Genomic DNA, 20,968 nt, shown 5'->3' on the forward strand with positions numbered 1-20,968 from the left:
TAAACCCTTAACCAATAATTTGCATATTAGGTCTGCTATTATCTTCTCTTTTCCACCTATTTTCTATTACAAAATGATCTACAATGATCTTGTACATATATGAGTCATATTACAACTCACCATGTCGGCTTACAATGATTTTACAATTAATTACAAAATACATTTTAAACAAAATTGAAGTCGGCCAAGGTATCGATATCCTTCCTTTCATTGTTGGTGTTCTGTATGCTGGTGTCTTTGCCTTGCTGGTGTCATATGATTGCAAGGTTGCCATCAATGACAAAAGCTTCAATCACCTACAATTTCTCATTGGAGTGTGCATTTGCCAACAATCTCCCCCTTTGGCATTGATGGAAACACTCATGAGAAAAATCAAAAGTGTCCAAAATGATATCCAAAAATGGTCTGCCAAAATTGTCTTACCAAAACTATGTGCCAAAAAAAATGTTTGCTCCCCTTGAGTAGATGATGTCCTTTCTTCTGACCATTTTTCTCATCCCACTACTCCCCCTTTGACATCAATGACAAAGGTTGTCATTCGGTGTTAGTGGAGTCCTGCCTGTATTCTTGTTACCGGTGGGTTAAAATCTGAAAAATATCTATCAAAATTAAATTTATACTGTTATTGAATATTTTGCTATCTTTTATTGCCTCTTGAGTTCTCTGCACTATACCAGTGATTATGTGAATTTTCTCTTCTGGTGTCTTCATTCTAGGAACCAAAGCCTCAGATATTTCTTTTATCAAAGAAATAAGGTATTCTAGTATTGGACTAAGTCTGCATTTCAAGTCCTTTACTTTATCCTTTATTCCTTGTTTGGCATTATCTAGTTTCTTGATTTTCTCTTCTTGCTCTGCAATCTTCTTCTCTAACTCCAAAAAATGAATCCAATGCACCTATCAGATTGTCAGCAATATTATTTATCTTATCTTGTGCTTTGCTGATCTCCTTGTCAAGATCCTCTATCAAAATATTAGTTTTACAAGTGTCTCTGTATAGTTTCTTGAAGTCAAAAATTATTTCCCCAAGTTCCAGTAAAAGAGTATCCATTTTCTCTTTATTCTTATTTACAATATCCTCAATGAATTTCTCCTTTTCCTTCAATGTATCCTCATTTATTTGATCAATAGTCAATAAGTTACCGGTGATGAACTTAGACAATGTGTCTAGTTGACCTAAAGAATCCTTATTATCAACTGTGCACTTTGGTGCAATCAATTTAAGAATTGGTATTATATCATCAATAGCCTTAAAGGCTTGTGCATTGCATTCTGTGATCTTTTTTATTGAATCTAACAAGACCTCTATTACATTTTTGGGTCTAAATTCTTTCATAGATGTACCAGATGTTTGTCCAATAGTCTTTACAATATCCATGCTATTGGTTGTGGTAATTACCTTGCTTGTTTTGACCTCTGGTAGGTCAGTCTGTGTTTGCATTTCTATAAGTAGGGGTTTGGGCTTTTCAATTTGTGCCGGTGGCACTATCTCTATCTGAACTTGAGCCTCAACCTGTACCAGTTTTGGTTTCTCTATCTGTATCTCAGAGGGTTTCTCTAAGCTTTTAATTGTCGGTTTCTCAAATGTAATCTCTGTTTGTACCTCAGAACTCTCTTTTTCTGGTTCTTTAGATGGTTCTTTTGTTGTATCTATCGGTTTCTCTGTGATATCCTCTACAGGTTGCTCTGCCTGTGCAGGTTTTTCTTTGTTTATCTCAACCTCTATAGCCAGTGACTTAGTAGTCACATTTTTTCCCTTATCCTCAGTGGTTTCTTTGTCAACCACAACATTAACTTCCCATGTGTCTACATTTACCATATACAAAATTTCAGAATCAGGATTTGTATCCTCTACCAGAGTCTCCATAATCTCTGTGGCCGGTTGTCTATTAGTAGTGTCTACTGGTGGAGTATCTGAAAGAGGTGGGGACATATTGTCAGTTATTTTCAGGCTTGGTGGTCCACCTACCTTACCTTTCCCCTTATCTCTATCTTTTTGATATACTTTGATAGTTTTTGGCCTAAGTAATTCTTCCTCTTTTTCTTTTTCCACAAAGAATATATCCCATGCATCTATTATTTCCTTAGAGACTTCCTTTACTGTACCTGCCATTAGTGCTACATGTCGGTGAGTAGTGGAGAATACTGTCCAGTTAGCCTCACTGATTAATTTGTCTATTTCATCAGGTGAGTTAACTGGATGCACTGCAAGTAATTTTTCAATCTTAATTTTCTTATCTATCTCAACAATGGCTAATCTTCTAGCTTCTAATCTCCTATACAGATCATTTGGAATTTCATCAACAACTTCCATTAAGAATTTCTTGTATATATTTAAGTGTAAAATTACACTATTTTCTATGCTTTCTTTGTCATATGTGGAGAATGTGTTATACAGTTTGCTGATGTTTTTCAACTTACCATCCTCTGTTATTTTTCTAAGAAGTTTTTCTAGAGGAGCAATAGTCTGTTTCACCTTCTTCTTCTTAGGATTCATTTTCTTTGCCGGAGGCTTTACTATCTGTTGCTTCTGTCTTGTTCTTTTTGGTGTAGGAGAGGGTGCCGGTGAGGGTTTTCTTTTCCTTTCAACCCTTTTAAACTCTGCCGGTATATCACTCTTAGAAGAAGTTCCAACCGGTGAAAGATGAGTTTCTGATTGAAGTTCTTCCAACTCACTTTCAGTTATACTAGTTTGTTTTAACACATCTTCCTTAATTGCCTTTGCCTTCTAAGTTCCTTTTCTTACAGTTGCTTCAAATTTCTTAACCCTTTTTCTAGATTGAATAGTACTTTCTATTGTTTCAGCACTACCAAACACTTTCTCTTCCGGATTCTTGGGTTCTTCAAGGAGGGCTTTTGCATAAGTTTCTATGATGTTGTCATCTATTTCATAGCCCATTTCAGTTACCCAAATAGTTCTAGGGACAACTGCTTCCATCTAAATTTCATCTTTCTTGATCACAAAACAAATTTCTTTCTGGTACTTATCCACAATAGCTTGTGACAGTCTTACTCTAGTTTTCATTCGAGCCTTCAATGCTTGAAAATACACATTTAGGTTTTTCTCCTGGTTCTCTCCCATATTGTTTAGTAAATCTCACATTTGTTTTCCAACCGGTATGTCAAAGCCAAAGTCTCTAGTACCAATATTGGGTACTTGTTTGGTTATGTACAACATCAAACAAACAAGTAAGTTTCCAAATCTGAATGTTCCTTTCTTATCTCTTTTAATCTTTCCCAGATTGTCTATCAATTCATCTTTAAGCCATTCACATATATCTATCCTTGCGTTATCATTGACCATATCATAGGTACTCTTGATACATAGGTTAGAAACTAAATTTAACCTATTTTTATGTGTATCCTTATAACCCAAGATCATACTGATAAATCTGACATTTATATCTTTTACATCACTTACCCTTAGAGATCTTTTGTCAAATGTTGCACCAGTTAGGTTTATCACTGTGTCATTTGAGACCTTCTTTGTTTTGTTAGGTCTGTTACTGGTGGAGGGTAACCCTGTTACAACTTTTACTGCTTCTTTTGTGATTTTATGAATTGAGTCCAACCAGAAAAATTCACCATGTACTCTTCTTAACACAATCCTTATGATATCCTTGGGAAAATTTGAGATACTAAGAGTTTCAGTGAAACCTAGGGTTTCCACTATCTTATGTTCAGGCTTGACATTTCTAGATTCATCACAAATCACATTCCTATACATATTCGTAATCTCATCATCACCTAGTTCCTCAATATGACAATGTATATACATCCTAGGGTCTTCAACATAAACTACTCCCTTAAGGATTTGAGAAAATGCACCTATTCTATCATCTTTCTTCGCAATTTTAGGAACTAGTTTAAAGTCAGGACTAGGGCGCTTAATAAGCTCAACAATAGTAGGGTTTGCAATAAATTCAGGAGTGGATGAAGATGCCATAGCTATAAATACCTCAATCTGCCTTAAGGATCAATGCTTTGATGGATTGCTTCACTTCTTTGCTTGGAATGCCTTCACTTGGGAATTTTTGCACTCTCAAAGATTTGAATGTTCAGTGAATGAAAAAGGAGCCAAAACACTTGATTTATAATGTTATTTTCTCCAACTACCATATTTAATGCTTGCCAGTTAAGTCACAGCTTAGCTCATTTGTCGGTATAGAAGTAATTTCAACTTCTTACCATCAACTGAGGGAATAATAGCATGTTTTTCATTTTGTTGCTAAACCCCCAAAAGATTTGCTCCAGTTAGATGAAGATTCTCCTGTCAGTGGAGTGCTACTTTGTTTTGCCAGTGGAGGAGTATTCCCATCAACATTCTGATCTGACTTTCTGATCTATTGTTTTGAGAATTCTTGCTTTACCTCTTCAACTTTTTCTTTACCTTTCAAACTCGGACCTTTATTGTTTACCAGTGATGTCTTACTTCTATAGAATCTAGCAATATGTCCAATTTTATTATAGGCATAACAAGTCACATTGTTCTTCTGAATAGCTTTTCCATATCCTATGCTGGTATGTGTTCTGCATTGATTACATAAGTGTCCAAATTTTCCACAAACATAGCATCTTACATTCATTTTGCAATTTTATGAATTATGACCAACTTTGTTGAATTTTGAACATTGACCAGTGGGTGTATTAGTGTTCTGATAATTTCTACATTGATTTTCTCTATGACCATACTTGTTATAGTTAAAGCATTTGCCATTAAATTTGTAAGTAGTAGGTGCCTTACCGGTTTGCTGTGATCATGATGGTTTGCAGTACCGGAGCTTTCACCAACTTCAAAGCCAAGGCCATTTGTATCACCATTAGGATTCTGATTCTTCAACATGTCACCAAGTTCTTCTGAACTTTTCTTGAATTTCTCCTTGTATTGATTTGCAGCAGTCAGTTCATTCTCCAAGATTCTTTTCTGTCTTATGAATTCAGTTATGTCATTTTGTGTGTGCATTAGATCTGTCTTCAACATATCATTTTCATGACTAAGTCTTGTGTTTTCATTTCCAACATCATTTAGTCTTCTAACCAAGTCTTCTTTATTTTTCTTTCTATCTTCAATTTCTTTACAGAATCTCATAGTCATATCCTGCATCTCACTCTTTGTTGTACTGATTTCTTTTCTTAGCTTGTTTACTAGATCATTAAGAGTTTCCTTTTCATCATTCTCATTCTACATCTTTTCACAAAGTTCTCTCCTCTTGTTCCTTCCAATAGTAAAATTGTCTTGAAGTGGTTGAATAATATCCTGAGCAGCCTTTAGATCATCTTCTAGTTTGATATTCTTTACTTTTTTTGCATCATAGTCTATAAGAGTTGTTTCCAGTTGCTTTCTCAAGTTTTCCATCTCTACCGGTGACAAGATCTTCCTCAAGTTGTTAGGCTTTTGAAAATAGAGGACCAAGCTCTGATACCAATTGTTAGGATTCCCAAAGATACTGAGAGGGGGGGCTGTGAATCAGTATCTAATCGGTTTTTAAATTTATTTGACTTAAAACATGAAACATATTAAAACTGTGTACCAGTAAACCATAAATAATGAAGTAACTAAGAACAATAAAAAAGCCATGCGAAGCACACCATAACACAATATTTTAATGAGGAAATCCGGTGTGGGAAAAACCTCGATGGGATTTGTGACCCACAATATTCGCTTACTGGCCAACAAGGGAATATTACTTTTACAATAGGGGCCTGCACTTAAGGAATAGTGTTAGAAGCTGAGTTAGGAGAACATGGTTATCAGAAATTAAATGAAAGCTATAACTATAAGAATGTCTAAAGAGATTGAGGGCCGGAAGAAAAAGGATGAAAATCGTATTGTATCTCTGAAGAACAAATTTCAAGAATGTGGTAGGTTGGTTCATGAGAATGATATTCTGAGAACTGATTTAGTACAATCTAAGAGTAATGAATAAGAGCTTGAGAGACAAATGATAATTCTGAGAGATGATCTGACTATTGCAAGTGAGTATAAAGAAAAATTCAAGATTAGTTCAGCACAGCTATATGAGTTATTGAAGAGACAATGGTAGAATGGTGATTCCAGTGGACTTGGATTTGAACAAGGACTGAGTTTCGACACTGCAAATGAAGATCAAAACCATAAGGTACTGATAAGGTAGTTTAATGCTTATAAATTTAATAGTAGATGTTTTCTTTATAATAAATTTGGTCACATGGCTAGGCAATGTAGAAATAGAGCAGATCAGAACCCTGATTTTGCTCCCGTTCTATTTTCCAAATGTAAAAGTATGGTCATAAGACAAAAGATTGAAGAATGAATATAAAATGTTATGCATGTGGAAAAATTGGACATATGGCTAATTAGTGCAGGTCAAGCAATTATACTGGTTTTAGCAAAGCAATTCAAAAGAATAGTGTCACATATTATGCATGTAATGAGGTTAGACATATTGCTAAATTTTGTAGAAGCAGAAATCCACCGATTGGTAATGGAGGATCAAATGAGAAAGGGAAAGAAAAGGTTAATGAAATCTGACAAGATCATACCTAGAGATGGGTCAGGAAGATTGAAGATCAATTTGCAGATGGTAATGCACTGATTACTTATTCAGTAGAGGAGGTTGCTCTTTCACCGATAGGTAGCTCAACTGGTAACTGAGGTAGATACCTTAGGGGTAGGAAAAATTCATGAAGATGCTACATATGCCCCAGGAAGAGGTTCTAGAAGATGTTCTAGACATTGGAAATTCTTATTCGACATGGAGATGTTTGTTCGAGATCCGGTATCTTCCACCGGAAGTCATTGATGTCAATGAAAGATTAGGGTTTTTCTTGAAGGATAAAAGGATGAATCTACTTCATTTTTTATCACCTTGTAGTCAGAGCAATTAAGAGAAATTCAGAGAGATTAAGGGCGATTTAGTGTGATTAGATATCTTCTTGAGCGATTTCACCAGCGATTGGAAGAGGTCTTTAGGGTTTTTCACTGATAGAGATTCATAGGTATTTATCTTCAATCATGGAAGCAGGATCATCATCTATACCTATCTTTGTTACAAATTTGATTGTAGTTGAGGTGAAGGACCGTCCCAGGCAGATTTTCAAGTGATATCCACATGTAGCTACCCTAGATGATTCGGTTGGGGCTTTTTCCTGTGTCTTGGAAGGAGTTGTGTATGTCAAAGATATACTACACCTAGGAAATTGTGATATAATTCCTAAGGCCGACATGGAATCTAAATATCTATATAATGACATTATGATGAACTATTTTATATGTGTGATGAGATATGATATGAGATGATTTGATTTGAAGATAGAAAAGTTGTCACAAAGTATGTTGGTAATGTAGTTTTGAGTGCACAAAAGAGGATCTATTCAAGCAAGTTGTGCTACTTCTAGATCACACCACTTGTTTTCTTATCAGTACAACAGTTAAATCCCCTAACTGGGTAAGCTCTAACACAATTCATTTTATAAGCCCTCTAACCAGGTGATCCATTAGTTTGAATTCAGAAATCCTCTACCGAGGTTACTCCTACAAGGGTACTACCTTTAAAAGGGTATATCTCCTAATAGATCTTTGGGATCTTTAACAGGTTTCACTCCTAGCAGAGCATGTTTGTAGACCTTAACTAGTCAGTTACCTATTACTGTAGATAGTTAACTTGTGAGTCTCATCTCACCATGGTTTTTCCCATTTGGGTTTTCCACGTATAAACACTTGTGTTATGGTGGATGTTTACTTATTATGGTTGCACTAATATCATTTTGGATTACATGCATAGTGTTTAACAAACTTGTTAAGTATATCTACTGGTCAGTGTTTAAAGTAGTATTATTTTTGGTGTCACTGATTCACCACCCCCTCTCAGTGCTTTATAAGTCTATCAAAGTACATTGTTGAGAAATACTCAACTGACATATTCTTCATGGATAATAAAGATGAAACACTCATGGAAGCGGTCAAACCCTGGAAGATTTGGATTGAGGAGATGGGTTATGAAGTTGATGCTTAGATTTGATGCTTATGCATAGATGTTAATTAATGCACCAGTAGATGAAACTATAAAAACATTTGGCACTACTAAGAAGAAGACACAAGAGGTTGAAACCGAGTTCAACCAGAAGAAGAGAGAGAAGTAGGAAGGAAAGACAAGTAAGCTTATTGAAAAGGTTTCTCAGGACATTAAAGCATTGATTGATGATGTCCCAGAGAAAGGCAGGAAGAGAAAAGTACCAAAAATATTCATTGATCCTGTTGCAGCAAAATTTGCATTTGAAGATGACACACCCCTGGCATTCAAAAGGGTAATAAGGAAGAAAACTAAAGAAAATAAGGTAGAGGCTAAGAAACAACAGGTTAGGAAAGTTACTATCAAGGTACTGGCATAGAATAAAGCACCAAAAGAAACACCTTCAACCACATCTGGTATTGGAAGGAGAAAGAAGAAGGATGATATTGATTTGGCAATTGAATCTGGTAATTTAACTATCATTCCACCAAAGACTAGTGTAGAGTTAGTTGATGAGATTGCTAGAGATGGTATGTTAAAGAATGTATAGTTTTATTATGAAAATTTAGAGGATGATGAACAAAGAGAAGTAGAGGAAGTAGTATTGTTATATTTGGATATTTATAAGAAAGCCTTGATAGAAATTGAAAACCAAATATCGACAAAACTGTATGATATGCTAGATGCTAGAAGATTATTAGCAATGTAAGAAGACAAGCATATAAAGATACAATAGTTTTTATCTGTTTGTGTTTCTATTTCTCTAGAGGAGATGGATAAGACACTTGAGGTAGCAGATAGGAAAATCTTTAACAACAAACATAGAATAACTAGTCTTATGTTAGGAAGGGTCAATGAGATAATCAAGGAGACCAACAAGGCATGGGTTAAGTTCTTTGAAGAGAATTGTGGTTTTTATACTTCACTGGAAACTAAGAAAGATATTGCAGACATCTTGGTTGAAGGAAAAGGAAAGGGTATTATGGGTACTTCACCATCAATTTTGAAAAACATTAAGATAGTGGAAATTAAGCCTCTGATAGATACAAATGTACAGACAAATGCTGAGATACCGATAAATACATAGAGTGTAAAGGTTGATAATGTACAAGATAATAATGTTGAGGATAACAATACTTCGGATAAAGATGTATAGGATGAGCTTACAGTTCCTAGCGAGGAACGAATAGTTATTGAGACTGTGACAAGTGGAAAAGCCACCGGTGCAAGCGAGGAAATTATAAAGGCTAAATCATCAAAGGAGAAGAAAAAGGAATCTGGTAAGAAACCAGTAGTGAGTCCATCATTGTTGTCAATTGACACCTCACGGGTTGAAAAGAAAAACATAATCGAGATGAGTTCTACTAAACTCATGATGATGGATGCATAGAAAATGATGAAGGGGGGATCTATAGATAAAGGGATTATTGATCAGTCTATCACTGTTTTGCATACCCTAGTCCTAGAGTGCAAGTTTGACAGAGAAGTGAGCCCATTCGACAAGCTTAAGATAATCATTGAACATATTTTAAAGGATTTTCAATCCTTGCAGCCAATTTAAAACCGACACTTACTGGAGAGGTCCACATAGGCAAAAAGAGCTACATTTGATCAAGTGATTGAGTCCAAGAGGAAGAAGATTAATGAAAATTTGAAATTAATAGACAATTCTTTAAAGAAGTGTACAAATATTTATAGAGTATGTTGTAACATAGATTTAGTTAAGGAATCTCAGGAGAAAATTGCAAGTATAGCCAATTCTTTTGATGGATTGAATTCATTGACTACATCCATTGATGGTCATATTTGGTTTTGGAAGCTCAAGTTTCTTCTCTTGAGAAAGAAAAAGACAAAATCATAAGAAGATCTAGAAGTCTTAGAGGTTTGGTGAGTCCCTGATTGGATTCACTTAGTGTACATAAGGAGTATATAGATCTGGTTGGTAAGCCCACACTGGAAAAGATAAATGAGAAAGAGTCATTTGCCCATATGTTAAATGGACTTGTATCTATTTCCAGCACTTTCAAATTTGGTTGGGATACTTATCGAGAGCTTTTGGAGAAGGCCTATCTGGAAATTTTCAAATATATTAAGCTCCGTTAAGGTATTTTTGGGATATTCACTGTACAATATCTTTCATTCTTCATCCCAGTTTTGGATTTTTGGTATCCTTTTTGTAAATTTTGATGGCATTGATGTCAAAGGGGGAGTGATATAGATGTGAAAAATAAAAAGGGAGTTCTATACATTAGGGGGAGTATAGGTGAAACTATGGAAGTATGGAGTATTTTGCATTGATGGATATTTAGCTCAGTGGGAGCAGGTTCAGGATGAAACTGACAGTTGGAAACCTTGACCATTTTTCACATGAGTGTTGCCATCAATGCCAAAGGGGGAGATTGTTGGCAATTGAGATTGTTGTCATTGATGGAAACATAGAAATTTATTTGGCTTCATGTTTTGGGTTAATTGTGTACCGACATGCACTTCACATACACTTCACTGACACCGGCACCGACACCGACAGGTTGAAAGGAATTCCTTGGTTACTAGCAATGCAGGCCGACATGGTTAAGAATCATGTTATTGGTATTGGAGGCCATCATCTTTTGGATCTGGCATTAGAAATTGTTTTTGATATTCATGTATTTATGTTTTCTAGCAATATGTATATTGATATTGTATTTATCCATGTAAGACGATATAAGGCATGATAAATTGTAAAGGGTATATAGGTCACTGGGTTAGATCATTTTGAAATATGATATGATATGGATTTACAAGAGAATAGGATGATGTGATGTAATGTGAAATATATCAGAGTGATTATGTATGTGAGGATATTTATATAAGGGTTGTTTTGGTAAAGGGTTTAAGGTTTCAGACTGGAATAGACAACGCTTAACTAGAACTATATTCAAGCATAGAAGATGTTATCTTTGGAGTTCAATCATTTCTTCGGATTGTAGTCTAGATTTGTATGTAGTTAGTGAGGCTCATTTTATGATTGAGTAGTGTGCTCTAAGCTGTAAGACTTCCTGCAAGTGCAGGCCCCTATATTTTGTAATATATCTTCATATGGCCAGTGGATTGATATTGTGGGTGACAAATCCCACTTTGATTTTTCCCATTTGAGGTTTTCCATGTATAATTATGTGTGTTATGGTATTCATTTATGTGATTGACTTATTGGTTTCTTTACTTCTTTCAATTATATATGTATCGGTATACCGGTTGGTGTATGCATGTTTTAATAAGGTTAAAATTGATCATTCCAGTAGAACACTGATTCACCCCCCCTCTTAGTGTTCTTGGATTCCAACATTGGTATTCCTATATTAGTAGAAATGGAGAGAGATTAGACACAAATGTCCTAATGGGTGATCAAAGGGGTGAAAAATTATGGGCCATAGAGAAGCATACCAAGATGATGTTGTTGGTAATTGACACTCATTGGATTCATGTGTTGTCATTGATGGCAACAAGATTCTGTAGAAAGCATACACCGACAAATACCGACAGACACCGACACCAACACCAACATTCAACACTTCAGTGAAGCCGACATCAGTCAGGGATCTGGGAAAAGGTTTTATTTGTAAAAATATTTTGTAATTATTGTATAGAGTCAACATTGAATATCTTTTGTAATGTGTTGTAAGCCAACATAAGGAATGTTATTTGTAAAGGGTATATAAGTCAGTTTATTAGGTCATTTTTATATAGGACAATGAATACCATGAATGTGGAGAAGAAAAGTGATGTAAAGGATATGTATGTAGATCATTTGTATGCGAAAGTAATATCATGCAATGGTCAGTAAATAATTTGTAAATATTTCTTAGAGTAAGGGAGTTACCGGTAAAAGGGTTTAGGGTTTATGAACTAGTACAAAATAGAGCTATAATCAGAAATCTTTCTGGCATTGCAGATGCATTTTGTGAGTTCATCATTATTATTTTTGTATACATCTAAAAATGGTCTGAAGATAATTAATTGAATAAGCGATTATTTAATTAATCCTCCTCCCCAATTTAATTGAATTCATCAACAATTTGATTAAATCCCCCCTTTCATCTACTTATTAATAAATCTAAGGATTTATTTAATAGGTTCATTTCAATAATCCTCTTTGATTAATTAATTCAAATTAATTAATTCTTATCCATCAAAATCATTTTTTCTAATCCTTTAATTAATTAAAACAAATCAATTATGAGTTGTTGAAATTAATTATCCTTTTCTTATTATTTAAATTTCTAAATTCAAATTCTCCTAACCATTCCTAAACCTAACCCATTCTACCTACCCACATGTTCCCTTTCATCCAACCTCTTCTAGAAGTTTTTTGACATTTGTCACTAAGTCTTCCCTTTCATCCAACATCTTCTAGAAGCCTCTTGACACTTGTCACCATAGAGATGACATATGTTCCCTTTAGTCCAACCCCTTCGCCAACCTCCTCCAATTTAACCATTAATATCTTCAATCAATTTTGACCGTTGATTCCTGCCACCTCACCCCTAGCCTTGGGAAATCCTATAAATAGACCCAATTTTGGAGCACAAAGGGTCCCAGTTCATCTCATTTGATCCCAAATCCCATCTCATTTTCATCTTATGCATTGTTACTATAGGCATCTAGCTTCTAGTTTATCATTTTAGCAATGTTATCATGTTCAATTTTAGCTTAATAATGCTATCATTGTTAGCTTATGCATCTTCATCATTTAAATCCTCCATTTAAGTGTAGTCAAGTCACCAGAATTTGCATAACCAAATCTGAGAGAAAAATTCATACTAGCATTTACTAGGAGGCAATAGATCGATTAGCTATGGTTTTATCTTTCTTTATTTTAAATTTTCTAACCATTCTTGTAATGATCTATTGAGTGTTTTTGTGTTGCAATTGTAGGTATAACAAGTACACTTCATAGATACACGACATTTTGGCACCCACCATGGGGTTGAAATCATCATTTTTGGCCTCTCAAGCTTCAACAAACCTCCATCTCTGTCAGGATAGAATCAGAATGTCGTACAAGTTGATTTTCCAACTCATACGAACTCCTTTCTTGTCTGGGATGAAACTTCATTCTGACTTGTACTAGCTCAATCTTGTGTTGTATGAGCTAATTTACCTTGTCGTACGAGAGCTAAATTCATGTTGTACAAATTTCTGGCTGGTAAACCTTGTGTTGTACGAGTCTTATTTGGCTTCTGTCTAAAATTTAAATCTGTATCGTTCGAGCTCATAAATCTCGTCATACAAAATTTTGCTTTTGAGTTCTGAGAGCAGAGTGTATTTTAGGTTTTCATGCTTTCATTTGATCATTGCTGATGCTAATCTTGTTCTGTTTGTGAGATTTTTAGGTAGCCTAACTCTTTTCTATAGGATGATTGATGAAAATACGCTTGTCAAAGACATAATTCAAAAACCAATAAGTGACTACTAATGAATTTATTTTGTAGGTTGCTTATGAATTCAACTAAACTTGGAATATTCATTTAAGTTTTCTAGGCACACTTCAATTTTGCTAGGGGAAATGAACCATCATGTCTTATGTGATTATAATGATAGGTGAATATACTCTCACCTTTCTTAGGTGATCAAAAAGCTAGACTCATATTTTGCTTTCTTTAGTGCATTTCTTTAGCAGGCCTGCCCTCTCGAAGAGTAATAACTCTTAGCCATTAAGGCCGGTGAGAGGGGAACGACCTAAGTAGGAATGGCTAACGCCAAGTAATCCAATCCACTATAAAATAAATGTGATTTGATGAAAATCAAGTCAACCACAATGCTCAGGAATAGCTCTCCTCTGTACCTTTGGGTATATCAAACCTTAGTTTTCAAGGCTGGGAGACCTCTTAATTGAGTATTATACCCCGACGCGCCGAATGGATCCCTTACTAGTGCTGGTTAAAATAAAAGCTACCCGATTCACCTATGAAAGGGTGATAATATTTGTGCAAGAGAGATAGTAACTCTCCCAAGACACTTTCCATATTTTGCCCCCATTAGCATTTGGAGTCGGATAATATAGCGTTGAGAATTCATTGTGTGAGACTCAACGACCATATTTTGATTAGCTAGTGGGTGTGTACCTAAGTCAGCAAGCAAAGATTTTTATTCTCATCCAATTTCCTTAGGGTTTAACATGCTTGGAGTCACTGATCATATCATGTGTTTCCTATGTATTCATCCCTAAATTGAAAAATCAGACATCTAAAACTGGAAAACATAAGCAAAACATCAAAATTCACTAATCCAAATTTGGCAAAACAAAACATATTTTTCATTATCTCGTTCTCTATCGTACGAGTCAGGTGATTTGTCGTACGAGAAAATATTTTGTCGTATGGTTCATAAAGTTTTGTTGTATGAGATTCTTCTTTTTCAAGGGAAATTTATGATTTGTCATCTAGTATTTTATCTTTTGTCGTATGGTTCAGGAAGAAGTGTCGTATGAATCTCTATTTTTATCATCCCAGAGCTGCCACTTTGCATGAATTTTTCAAGTCTATCATTTTGCTTGGTCAGTTTGCAGTATTCATGAACATTTGTTATCTATCATTCTGTGCTTAAATTGTCTCCTTGGTTTTCTTGGTCGAGTTATCATCCGTCAAAATCAGACTCTAGAAGATAAATGCCTTAAGAGTTTCAAGTGCTCACCCTCAAGATCTAAACATCTCAAAGTGCATTATCACCCCTTTTGATAAAATGATCACTCAAACATAGTTTCTCATCAGGATCAATCATCCTTTATCACAAAATTGAAACATTTGGTCAGGATAATCTTGTCCCACATCGTAGGATATATCTTTCTGACTGGACTTGGTTCTTATCAAATCACCGTCATTGCACTCCTAAATTGAAGATCAAAAAACTTGTAAACCTGTAAACAATTGAATCATCTTTTTGTGTCATATCATTCTAACGTATCTACCTTGACAATTGATCACTTACCCAAAAAATCTTTTGGGCAATCAAATTATAGCACAATATCTAACACACATGTATGGACATTCTAACTAGAGCTCAGAGACGAAGAATCACAAAGACTGAAATTGAAACATTAGAAACAACTACAATCATGGAACATGAAGATGAAATACAAGTTGAAGGATAAATAATAGAACAAAACATTAGAGACATCAAAAAAGATCCGCAATTCAATAAATTTATGGAAAAATTGTTGGAGGAAGAAAAAGAAAAATATTTTCTAATGTTAGCCAAATCTGGTGCTACACTCCCTAAAGATTTTGATGTAAACAAATTGACACAAAAGAAAACTGATCCTCCTCCTAATAACAAACAATATGAGGACATCTTTGGTCTCAAAATGAATAACACATCAATTCCTTGTAACACCAGAACCAATGAAGAGACTTACATTCCCAAAAAAGGAAGTAGAAATTCTGAATAACATTTAACCCACTGAAGATACAAGAAGAAATAGGGATGACCCAAGAAGAGATCAAGATCCTCCTAGAATACAAAATCATGTTGATAATCCTATCATGAATCTCACACAAAAACTACAAACAATGCAAACACAAATTCAAGATATGCAAAGAGGAAATGTTAGACGATACTCACTTCAAGAAATCTTTCCTTATCCATTCAATAGAAATATAAACATAATACCATTTCCTATAGGTTTTGAAACTCCTAGATACAAAAAATATGATGGAAGCTCTGACCCTCGGGATCATATACGAGAATTTTGTACAATGAGTATGGAGTTTGCACATGAGGATACCTACTTAATGAGACTATTTCTGAAAAGCTTAACTGGACTAGCTATGGAATGGTTCTCCAAACTCTCACTTGGAATCAGATCATTTTTCAAAGTTGGTGGATAAGTTTGTTTCACAATACTCTTACAACATACAACATGAAGTAACAATGATAGACTTGTGTAACGCCAAACAAAAGAGTGGAGAACCTTTCATGACATTTTTACAACGATGGAGACAGCTGCCTTCGCGGTATCCTCATAGCATGCCAGATTATGAAAAAATTGATATATTTATCTACAACTTAAATGATCAAATGAGTTATTACTTAAAAATGCAAGGAAATCAAAGTTTCATAAAAATGGTTAATAATGGAATCATAATGGAATAAGCCATGATAAAGAAAGGTGAATTGAAAATATACAAAGAAGGAGTCTATCCTCCTAACAACAACAATAACAACAATCACAATGACAAGCCAAAGTTTTGGAATAGAAATCAAAATGTATTTAATGATGGAATAGTAGATAACAACAATGTAAAACCAAAGAAACCGGTTTTCAATTTATCTACTCACTCAACAGCGGCACAACAAAACAACAATCACCAAAAAGAAACTATTAAAACTTTCTTTCGAAGACAATTTATAGACATTGGTGAACCCCTAGGGTCAGCATTAAAAACACTTATCGCAAACAAATTGATTTCTTTTCCAGAAGAAAGGAAGTAAAAACCTAAAATAAAACCACCCTGGTGGAATGATAATCAATATTGCGATTTCCATCGAAACAAGGGACATCTCACAGATAATTGTCATAAGTTGAAACATGTCATACAAGATTTGATTGATAATGGAGTAATAACTATGGATGGACATACAACAAATGAATCGCACACTACTTTTAAGACTCCGCTTCCAAACTATGAGAAAGGTAAATCATCAACAACAAACAATGGTAAGGGTAAAACAAAGGTAAACTATGCTCATACATATGACAATGTGGTGAAAGTGATTGTAGTTAAAGAAAAACAAAATCAAGAACATGCTCAGGTTATCACAAGAAGCAAAGCCAAATTTGTTTTGCCAGGTCCTACAATAAACACATCATCCGCTACAACAAAACAATACAATCTAGTGGAACAATTGCAGAAAACACCCACACAAATATCAATCTTAGAACTTTTAAAGCTTTCACCCGCGCATAAAGAAATTCTTGAATGAGCATTAGTAGATACCACGGTATCCAAAGATATTTATATTGATCAATTCCAAACTATGGTGAGACACCTCAGAACCCCTCATTTCTTATCATTCACTGAAGAAGACGACATGTCCTTGCAACACCCTCACAACACTCCTTTGCATATTGAAGTCCTCATTCACAAAACATGAGTTAAGCGTGTTCTAATAGATGGTGGAGCTAGCCTAAATATTTTCTCATTGAGTCTTGTTCATGCCTTAGGATATTTAGAAGATGCAGTTGATGTCCAGAAAAGGATCACCATAAAAGCCTATGATGAATATGAACGTTCCTCCAAGGGAATTGTGATACTACCCATCAGAGTGGGACCTCTATAGAAAGCCATAGCATGCCAAGTTCTAGACTTCAACTTATCATATAATGTACGCCTAGGAAGACCATGGATACATGAATTACAAGCTATACCATCAATATATCATCATGTGTCAAATTTCCCTATGAGGAACAAGAAATCACAATCTCTGTAGATGCAAGTCCATTCCAATACTGCAGCAATCTAAAAATGGCTCAAGAAGTAATTATTCCACATAATAGGGAGGCAACAATGTCAAACACACAATCCAAGGAACAATCATTTGCATCTATTTCAACAAGCATGGAAAAACAAATGCAGCTAAGAGACTGAGGGAATGGAGAATACTCAATATCACAATTACCACTTTCTCCTAAATCCTTTGGAAAACCATCAAACTCTAAACAACAACCAATTGTGAAACATCTTCTGATATTTGATGGAGCATTCATTAGTGTTGGAACCTTATTAGAGGAGACAAAAGACAAATATGTGCTACAATGGCTATACAAAGATGAAGGAGTTCAACAAAAGGTCAACAATGTCAGAATACCTACAAATAAATATGGAAAATGATTCAACATTCTTCGAAGGATGGGATACACCAGAATAGGTCCTATAGGAAAAATAAAAGAAGGTTTCTCAGAACCTATTCAACCTCATACTTAGTAGACTACTGACAAAATAGGTTTAGGATGTGGACAAGTCACTCTACCAGAAAACACATCTCCTAGTCAACAACAAGATGAATATGAAAACAGACAAGAACAATTGGCAATTGAAAGGGAAGAAAAATCTGCTAAGAAACAAGCATAAACAAACATGAAATGGGAAAAGAAGCAATCCTCAAATCAACAAGAGAAACAAACCAATGATATCTCTCAATCAACATTAAATCTCAATCAAAACAAACATGAACCTAGTATTGATCAAGGAGAGCTCATAGCAAGATTGACATAACTCAATCTCAGTCCTGAAGAAGTTGAATATGAAAGAAGGAAAACTATAGATAGAAAAGAAGAAGAAATGTTATATGACCAAATCTGTAGATTACAGGCTACAAGTGATACAGATTCTAATGAATGGGAATGGGATTCCTATCACTCTAAAGAATCAGTTGAAGAAAATTGCTTTGAAGAAGATGTAGGAATCGATGTAGTTCACACGTATGTAGGACAAATGTCAGGAACTAGTTCACTTGAATTAGAATCACATTCGGCTAACATGGACTTAACCGAGGATGATCAGGAACTTCTTATGCAAAGTCATTCTAATGAGAGTACTGTTCTAGACATCGACATACATATTGAAAATTTTAATACATCATCTGAATCCTTGATATCCTTGAAACATCCCAACCCCAAGATCCCTTACCTCTGTTGGTATTTTGGATATGTTGATATGGTTTTGTCATTGATGTCAACACCTATTATCACTTATCAACTCTGGTTAGTCTATTGGCACTTGGAGAATTAGCAATGCTCACCGACAAGCAAGTTTGGAATAAGAAATTAATATCTTTTTTTGGATCTTTATCCAAAACAAGGTATTAACTCTGGACAACCTTCAAAAGAGTGGATTTTTTTTTCCTAATAGGTTCTCTCTTTGTTGTAGGGAAGAAGAGTCTTCTAGCCATATTCTCCATCAGTGTACTTTCAGCCAGGAAATTTGGAAAATCATTTTAAGTAGGTGGAAGCTGAGTTGGGTTTTTCTGAACTCTCTAGGGGAATTTTGGCAGCAATGGCACTGCCCTAATTCCAACCCAAATATTTTGGAGCTTTGGAAACTTACCTTCCCTAATGTTATTTGGAATATCTAGAAAGAGCGCAACAACAAGATTTTTAGGGATAAAATTGACATCCCTAAAGTGGTGGTGGATAAAATTTACAAGAGTATCTTTGAATGCATCAATGGTATTGATGGTGGACCAGTTGCTAAAGAAGACTTCAATGACAGGTGGAACCTTTCCACTACCAAATCTAGTAAGGAGAAGGGTAGAGAAGGTCTTGTTTGGTGTTTTTTACCTCAGGGATGGATAAAAGCCAACTTTGATGGGGCTTCTAAAGGGAATCCAAGTAAAGCTGGTTATGGGGGCATTGTCAGGAATTTTGTTGGAAGCTGCCTTGTGGCGGTTGCTGATCCTTTGGGGAGTCAAACCAATCATTTTGCTAAAGCCTCAGCTGCGTTGAACACTCTTATTATTGCTAAGAACCTAAATCATGATAAATTATGGCTTGAGGGAGACTCACTTAATATTATTAAGTGTTTGAAGGGGGAAACCGAGCCATCGTAGTCCATTGAAAATATTATTTTGAAAGCTAGGGAAATTATTTATAGTTTTAAAGTAATAATATTAGAACATGCTTTTAGAGAGAAAAATATGGTGGCGGATTGTCTGGTGAACCTAGGTGTTGACTTCGATTCTCAAACAATTTGGCATGGGGAAGACATTAATATGAGTATTAATAAGCTCCTCAAAAAGGACAGATTTATGGGGAAAGAAGGACCGCATAATCATGATAGTTTATATGAGTAATTTATGCATTGATAGAAAGGTAATGATTACTTGGAAAAGTGTTAGAATCCAAATCAAATATAATATCACTTCACACACTTTGTGGGTCATCTTTTTCAAAATTTCGAGAGACAATGGGAAGAAAGTTTTGAGTTTGTAGAAGAATAGAAATGAAAGTCTAAAATTGAATATGGGAGGTGATTTAAGGAGGGAGGAACCAAACAACATGTCTAGATGGAAGGATATGCCAAAAGTTTGGGCGAAGCTACAAAAAGGATCCCTAACGAGTTTCATGGAGAAGTTGGTTGATTATGTCAAAGGTAGGGTTAATATTGCAGTCTCCAAATTTTTTTAAAATCGGAGTAATAGGTCCTTTAAAATCTATGGTGTGAGGTTCAAATTGGACGCGGGCCTCATCACAATAGTGACAGGTATGCCCCACTAAGGGCTCAATTTTTTTAGAGATCTTAAAGTTTCCAATAATGTAGTAAATATGTTCCCGCATAAAGAAAAAGAGAGGGCTAAAATTGGAAAAACCACAGGGGGTTATTATGAAGCCTCCAATATCAAGAAAATATGGGGCTGGGTTTTGAATGCCATAATGGAATACATAATTGTTGAGGGCCACTTTTCTAGGGCCCACACTTATCACTTTGTGTTATTAAACCACTTCAGACATGAGAATAGGGTCTCCCTGCCCTACTATCTTTTCAGGTCCCTTTCTGGGTCTCTCAACAAACACAACAAGAATCCCTCAAACTGGTGCTCCATTGTGGGCTCCTACTGCTCATTTATGAGCACTGTAAAACCCTTTCCATGGAAGAAAACAAGAGGTTATCCGCTTCTCCAGGGAAAGGAAAGAGAAAGCTGGAGGAAGGGGAACCCGACAAGGAGGAGGCTACTTCTAAAAAAAAAGCAAGAGTGCCACTGGGATGAAACCCCATGATGATAAGAATGACATAGAGGAAACTAGAAAAGAGGGTAGTGAAATGGAAACAGACGAGTCAAAGGGTGAGGATAGTTGGAAAGATGAGGATGTAGGTGTAGAGGATGAAGAAGGTGATAATGAATTCGACAATGATAGCCCAATTCATAGTGCTAGCTTAGGCAACGACAACAACCAACCTAGGGTGGATTTGGATGATAAGGATAATGAGGAAAAAGATTTG

Source organism: Cryptomeria japonica, chromosome 7 (genome assembly GCF_030272615.1).
Source record: "Cryptomeria japonica chromosome 7, Sugi_1.0, whole genome shotgun sequence".
In the NCBI taxonomy this organism is placed as follows: domain Eukaryota; kingdom Viridiplantae; phylum Streptophyta; class Pinopsida; order Cupressales; family Cupressaceae; genus Cryptomeria; species Cryptomeria japonica.